Below are 8001 nucleotides of genomic sequence, written 5' to 3'. Positions count from 1 at the left end.
GATGTGGTTTGTGACTAGCTTCTGCAGCTGGAGTATGACCTTGTAGCCCAAAACCTTTCAGATGTGGGGAATAACTTGTATATTGGAAGTTTATGGGTGTGTTTGAGGCTGATAATTTGTATTTTAGTGCCTAAGTCACTGGTGCATGTCAATACACACTTCATTGCAACAAAAGATTCTGTCTGACCCTGGAATCATGAGATTTGTTCTAAAATGGATGGAGATGAATTTATACTGTTTTCCTTGACAAAGGATGTGAGTATGTTATATGTGCTTGGTGAAGAATGAAAATGGGCAACTGGTAAGTAGGAAGTCAGGGGGATGACTGTCAGACGGGATAACTGTCAGGTAGAAGACAGACATGAATGGCAGAGATGGAAGAAAAGGGCTGCAAGACAACCTACATCTTATTTCCTACTAGTGCAGCCTGCCAATCTATTGTGAAACCCTGCCGTAGCCTACAGTGTAAGACTTCAATTTAAAAAACAACAAAATGCTTAACCCTGGAGCAACAATATGTCTTAACAAACAGTAGTCATGAGATCAATCTTTGGAACCTTGCACATTCTCAGAAAGGAGTTATATGAGATCACTAAGATAAGAGCAGCTTCGTCTTGGTAACTGTGATGCTTGACAGTCAGATTATTCCTGTGTGTTTAAATGCCATTGAGGCTGAAGGCAGGCTGTTACTACTACATCAACATCTAAACAGGGTCAGGAGATATCCTACACATATACACCAACAAAAGGTCTGAATTATAACACCATTTATACTGTATTTTTGATTTCTTTGAATGATATTTTCTAAAGGGTCACAAGAAGGAATATACTTAAAGGTAGCTAAGATCCACATTTGGAATATGGGAGAAAAATGGTCACTTTATTTAACAAGTACATCACCCATCTCACAGATAATCATAAACTCCACTGAATGTTTTTCATTCAAGGAATCAAAACCATGTATCATAATTGGAGACTAAAATTTTTTTCTTAGAACCATGATAGTCATCTGTTATCCTTCCCATTCAGGCTTGGCTACTTAGTTAATTCTTATCAATATTAAATATGGTGAGGTTGTGTCTATTATTTCAGAACCAAGCTTTGGAGGAACTGGATTTCTTTTTTTTCTTTTTTTTTTTTATAGTCTTTTACCCTTTCTATGGCTTAGCTGGAGTACAAAAGATAAAATTAAAGGTCTTTACAGTCTATCACTAAGTCTCCTTCAGTCTAGTTATCTGAAAAACTATGAAGGAGAGATGACGACTCAACAATCTGTTTTCCTGCCCAGGAATCCTCCAAGGGGCATTAACGTGGCTTGCACCCACTGCTTTATGTGTTTTGGGGTTTCGGTCTTTGTAGCTTTAGTGTTAGCCAAATGTTGCTCCGCTGGGGGAAATGTAGCCTTCACTGGTATTTTAAAGCTAGAGATATTTATTGTCACAACTGGGTAGGCACTGTCTTAGGGTTTCAGTTGCTGTGAAGAGACACCATGACCACGCAACTCTTATGAAGGAAAACATTTAATTGGGTGGCTTACAGTTTCAGAGGTTTAGTCTATAATCATCATGGTGGGACATGGTGACATGCAGGGAGATATGGAGCTGGAGAGGGAGCTGAGAATCCTACATCTTGATCCACAGGCAACAGGAAGTGAACTGAGACACTAGGCATGGCTTGAGCATATATGAGACCTCAAAGCCAGCCTCCACCGTGGTGGCAAATTTATTCCAACAAGGCCATACCTATTCCAAGAAAACCACACCTTCTAATATTGCCACTCCCTAATAGTGCCATAAATAGAGCTTATGGGGACCAATTATATTCAAACTACCACAGGGACATTTGAAGGCACTTAGTATGTAGAACTGAGAGACCTTAAACATCCTACAATATGAAGGAATTCCCCCACCAACACAAATAAGGAATTATCTCACTAGAATATTAGTAAAGCTGAGGTCTTCCTCAACTAAACATTATTGAGCCATGAATAAAGGTTAATTAGCTTAATGTGCTATACATCTTTGGAAAAAAAATTGCTTAACTATAATTACAGAAAGAAGCTTTATTAAACATATGTATGTGCTCCTGAACTGTATTCAAACTGGATATACCAATATTTAAGTACACACAAATTGTTATCAACCATATATTACATGTTAGGACATATAAATAATATTATTTTTAAAGGAGAAAAATAATTTTGATGTTATAACAGTTCCTTTTATTTTTGTAGTGAGATGGATAGCCCAACCAAAACTTGAGTCATGGGTAGTCTGGACAGAGACTGTATAGGACCACTTTAATTTTGTTGGCTCTTTGGAAGGTAGAAAAGGGGAAAGTGAACTTTAATAAAAGCTCTCTCCTTTGGAGCCAAAATGGTTTCTCCTGAAGAAAGGGGGCTAATAAAATAGCACAATTTCTTCCTAATTTTCATTAGATGTATGAGGTTATTTATTTTTCCAGTGGCAGTGTTCTAAATCAAGCCTAGAGCTTCCTGCATGCTAGACAAAGGCTGAACCATGGAGCTGTATCCACACCTTGTAGGAAGTTATCTTTAATGCTATTCTGCATTACTTATAAATAGTTTCTTTTAAATAGGGTGAAAATGATACATCACAGGGAAATTTAATGAGCTATGAAAATTAAATTATATCCAATTACAATTTAATTATATGAACATTAAAATAAAAATTCAATCAAATGCAGGTTTTTAAAAATGTATACATTATACAGCTAAGTTCTTCTCACTTAATTGCGTAAGGTATACATCAATATTAAACAACATTTTTTTTTTTTCTGAAACTAGGTTTGTAACACGGAACATATACTTACCACTTGTAAGAGTACCCATAATTGTCCCATCAAAGTGTGTTGATTATTTCACTCAATTGTATTCTACCTTGATGGAATGAAAAGAAACAGTTAAACAACTCCTAAAGTTCCTAGTATTAAGTTGGAAATTTGATATCTTTTGGTGAAATTCTGGTAAAATAATACATATTGGTTCAAGTCTGAAGCATAGCATATAGATGTTTGCATCCAGGTGCAGAAGGTAACTTGGATCCTGTCACTGCTACTGCGGAGCTGCATAGGACCTGGGAAGAGTGGACTGCACATCATTGTGGACATGGGAGTCTGTCTTGGATTGTTGCTCCTGGGGAAGGAACAGAAGGTCTTCCTATCTGTGTGGCGACCACGAAAGTAGGTGACTACCAGCTTTCAGTCTTCCTCACCACTGTCTTAGTGGTCACTTGTACTCACAAAAAACCCTATGATTTGAGGACATATAGTCTATGCCAAGTGTCTTATGATATGAGCATTCTTCTTTCATCTTCTTTTGAGTTCTCAGCTTACGTAAAGAAGGTGTTGGATTTTCCTGAGCTGAAGTTACAAGCAGCTGTCTGTCAACAGAGTGGGCGCTGAGAGCCAAATGCTAGTCCTCTTAACTGAGCTATCTCTCCTGGCCCTTTGTGCCCTCAGAGTGGTGTGCCATTTCCATGTTAGAGTGCTACCTGTGGATTTATTGCTTGTTACAGTAAAGGGAAGAAAACAGTTTCTTTCACCATCCTTCCAAGTCCTCAGACATCCAACTAAGTACTCAGAAAAAGCTATTTTAGAAGAAAAGAAAGCTAGTGGACAATTTTTTTTTTAGGTAAATTGATCGTATGAAATAAGATTTGATATAAACTTGTGGGCTGGGCAGTGGTAGCGCATGCCTTTAATCCCAGCAAGTCCGACGCCAGCCTGGTCTACAGAGTGAGATTCAGGACAGGCACCAAAACCACAGAGAAACCCTGTCTTAAAAAAACAAAACAAAAACAAACAAACAAACAAAACCAACAAAACAAAACAAAACAAAAAACCATAAACTTTTGTGAAGTATTGATAATGGAAAAGCTATCAAGTAGTGAATTAAATTCTTTTAATAACTATTAAATGAAGTAAAGAAAAGTTGCAATATTTGGCTTTATCACTAAATGTAAAACCGACCTTAATTTGTCTTATTTACTCTATGACTTCATACAACTCAAATAACTCATAAATGCAACAGTAATTATATGAAAGAAAATGTTTGTGAGCAGCATAGACCAGATGTGTAGGTATCTATAAAGCAATTTATGTAAATATTTAACTGTAAAGTCATTAAAATATATCCTCTATACGGTGAAACCTTAAACCCCAGTGAAGATTTGACTATTATTATTCTCTCTCTCTCTTTCTCCCTCACCTTGTGTGTGTGTGTGTGTGTGTGTGTGTGTGTGTGTGTGTGTGTGCTCGTTGTTTAAATATGTGTGAGCTGTTTCATGTGGAGACCACAGGTTGATGTCAGGATGCCTTCCTCAGTTACTTTTCCAACTCAGTTTTTGAGACAGCGTCTCTCACTGAAGTTAGAGCTTACTGCTTCAGGTAGACTGGATGCTCTGCAAGCTTCTGTGATTTCCCCCATCTTTGGCCCCTCAGTGCTGACATAGAGAAGTTGTTACATGAATGTTGGGAATCCAAACTCAGGTGTTTATGTTTGCATATAAACCATATGAAATTCTGTCATTCAACATCAAATACCTCTTCTGTGAATGCTTTAGACATTCTTTCATACTCTTTATTGCATGTTTTCTGTTACTCTCAACCATCAAATGTTGGCCTAGCGTCCTTGCAATACACAGTTTAAGTGTATATTTAAGTGATTTTTACATTCTGCCATGGAAATTCTGATTGTAAAGCCAGTTAAAATGTATACTTGCCTAGCTCAACCTCTCTAGCTATTTATCGACCATCTTCAGTTCTTCTACGTACTTTCGTGCCCTGTGCATACCTGAATACACGGCATATGTTGTTGTTAGCTTCATTCTCTGCTCAGTCATCCTAAGTGGATTCCTTCATGGGTAAAACTAATTTTAGCATTCTTCATGTCTTCCTTTATTAAAACAATAGTTAACAGAAAATTAAAATACTCAATAAAAGCTTTCATTGGGAAATATTTATTAATAATTACTTGTAATATATAACAAATTATGTAATTAATATATAAAATATCTTTTTTAATCTTAGTAAAAATAAAATCATAAATCTTAAAGCAGAAAATATTACAAAGATCAGTCCATTTGAGTGTCACTAAAATTGAAAGTTGAATGAATAATAGCTTATAATGTTAGAAAAATAGTCCCATAATTCAGTTTGGACCTTCATTTCTCATAGAAATGGGTTATCTGCTAGGATTATATGGGCCCAGGCCAATTCTTTCCATACACTTCTGTATATATTTTTTTCTCTCTGTAAAACAGTTTCAGGTATGTTAAGCAAGTTCTCATTTTTATATCTGTCTAGTGAAAATTGAGCAGTCAATCATGTAGGCTGTTTCTCTGGCTGCTCCTGTCAATGTCCCTGCCCACCCCACCCCACTCCACACCACACCACTTCAGATAGGCAAGTGCAATGAACCAGCACATCTTTTGCAAGTTGTGAAAAAATTAATCTGGTTAACTCAGAGAGCTTTATCATCATTTAGTGGAACTGTCTAAATTGGTTTTTTCTATTTCTGTCAGTGTTTGCTATACATCTTTGTTTCTCTAATTACCTCACTAGATTTCCTCTGACATCTGGAGGGTAACCTGCATGCTTATGATTGTTTGCTTTGAGACAAGGTCTCACTACATAACCCAGGCTGGCCTCTAACTTACTATGTTGTCAAAGCTGGCTTTGAAGTAGTAGCAATCCTCCAGCCTCTGCCTCCTGAGTGCTAGGATTATAGGTGTGAACACTGGACCTAGCCTTGGGTACTTCTTTGATAAATTTCTGACTGAAAACTATTGCTGTGGGATGGTCTGTATGTCAAGTGTGTTGCTGATTGGTCAATAAATAAATCACTGATTGGCCAGTGGCCAGGCAGGAAGTATAGGCGGGACAAGGAGGAGAATAAAGCTGGGAAGTGGAAGGCTGAGTCAGAGACACTGCAGCCGCCACAATGACAAACAGCATGTGAAGATGCCGGTAAGCCACGAGCCATGTGGCAAGGTATAGATTAATGGAAATGGATTAATTTAAGCTGTAAGAATAGTTAGCAGGAAGCCTGCCACGGCCATACAGTTTGTAAGCAATATAAGTCTCTGTGTTTACTTGGTCGGGTCTGAGCGGCTGTGGGACTGGCAGCTGAGAGAGATTTGTCCTGACCGTGGGCCAGGCAGGAAAACTCTAGCAACAAACTATGATAATAATGTATCTTGTATGTAAAATACAGTTTACAGTAATTCAATTGGATAATCTCAATATGACCTATATACTATATAGATATTTTTACAATGCTATTATATTTTATATTGGAGAGTATCAGTGATTGAGGTACAACTAAAATTTGGCCTACAGGGACACACTTTCTTCTTCACCGCACTACTGCTTTTATTAATGTGTGTGGTGCATTTATACATGTGTGTGCAGATATGCCCTCCCCCACTCCCCCCCCCCCATGTGTGTATTGTGGAAGCCAGAGGAGGACATCAAATGGCCTATCACTCCCCATCTTATTCTCCTGAGACTGAATCTCTCTTTGAATCCCAGGCTAGGACTGGTGACCAGTTAGTTCCACCAGTCCTCCCGTCTCTGTGTCTCACAGTTCTGGGATTGCAGTTCTGGGATTACAGCCATGCCTGACTTTCTATGTAGATTGTGAGATTTTTGAGTGTAGGTCCTCATGTGAGTGCAGCAAGTGCTCTTACCACCTCATCTATCTTCACTGCTCTCACTGCTGTACTTTAGAGTAAGTTCAAGTCCTTACATACAATACAATGGAAGGAGAGTCAAAGGAGATCGTTGGCCCACAGCAGAAGGGACAATATAAGAAGCATAGGACTAGATTGGTTGGTTTCTGTGCCTGAAAGATAATTAGACTTAGAGTCCAGATATAGTGTACTCTAGCCATCCAACCATAGGGATATCTATGTGATTTTTTAACAGCCTCTGGTACCCTAAATTGGTGAAAATATTCTAAAAAGACAGACTGAAAATAAACCAGGGCTTTATTCCCAGAACTTGAGAGGTAGAGACAGGAAGATCAGGAGTTCAAAGCTACACAGCATACTGGAGGATAGTCAGGGGTACATCAGGTTCTGTCTCAAAAACAAAAACAAAAACTAAACAATAGCAACATGCTAATTAAATATAAAAGAGCGACAAAGAACAGATCCCAAGAGTATTCTACATAATTATGTATGATAAAATACTGGAGAGATTTTAAACATTTATTTTAAGCTATTATTCAACTCTTTTTCCCCTTTTTTTTTTTTAAGAGATTTTCTATTCCTTTTGCATATCAACCATGAATTCCCCTGTCCTCCCTCCTCCTACCCCCTAACCTTTCCCCTCAACCCACCCTGTTACTCAACTCTTCATTAATACACATTCATTATATAAAAATATGGGCTTGATTATGACATTGCCATCCATATATCATGTATCCTGCTCATATCTATCCCTCATTTCCCTACCTTGACTTCTTCCCACTGGTCTTCTTCCTCTCCCCAAAAAGTTCCCTCAGAAAGAAGATTGTAACTGGAAGACTAATAAAGCAAGTGGAGCTATAGTATTCATTGATTTAAAATTGTGACAGAACATGCAAAACAGGGTTCACATTAAAGAGGCTTTAGTGCATTAATTTTGGCTTTTATAATTTTATTGCCAAAACCAATGAATATTTAAAGGTGATCTTCAATATTTGGAAACGTCATACATAAATGGTTTAGATTTCAAGTATTAATTTTCAAAACTGAGCCTGGATTGTATTTTGTTACACTAAACACAATTGTAGATATAATGTTGCTGTTAATCATGTTACTTTTAGTCACAGTAAAAATAGAATATAATTAGTCACAGGATAAGTAGAATGTATTCATATGTTTAATTATTATCTACCACAAAAATCAACATTTATTAGGACTAGAACAGAAGCACATATAGTTAATCTCAAGAGCGTAATATAGCAAATATAGAAGATAACCTTAAACGTAGTGT

This window comes from Peromyscus eremicus, chromosome 14 (genome assembly GCF_949786415.1).
Source record: "Peromyscus eremicus chromosome 14, PerEre_H2_v1, whole genome shotgun sequence".
NCBI lineage: Eukaryota > Metazoa > Chordata > Mammalia > Rodentia > Cricetidae > Peromyscus > Peromyscus eremicus.
The sequence above is the reverse complement of the archived record's forward strand: the minus strand, read 5'-3'. Positions refer to the sequence as shown.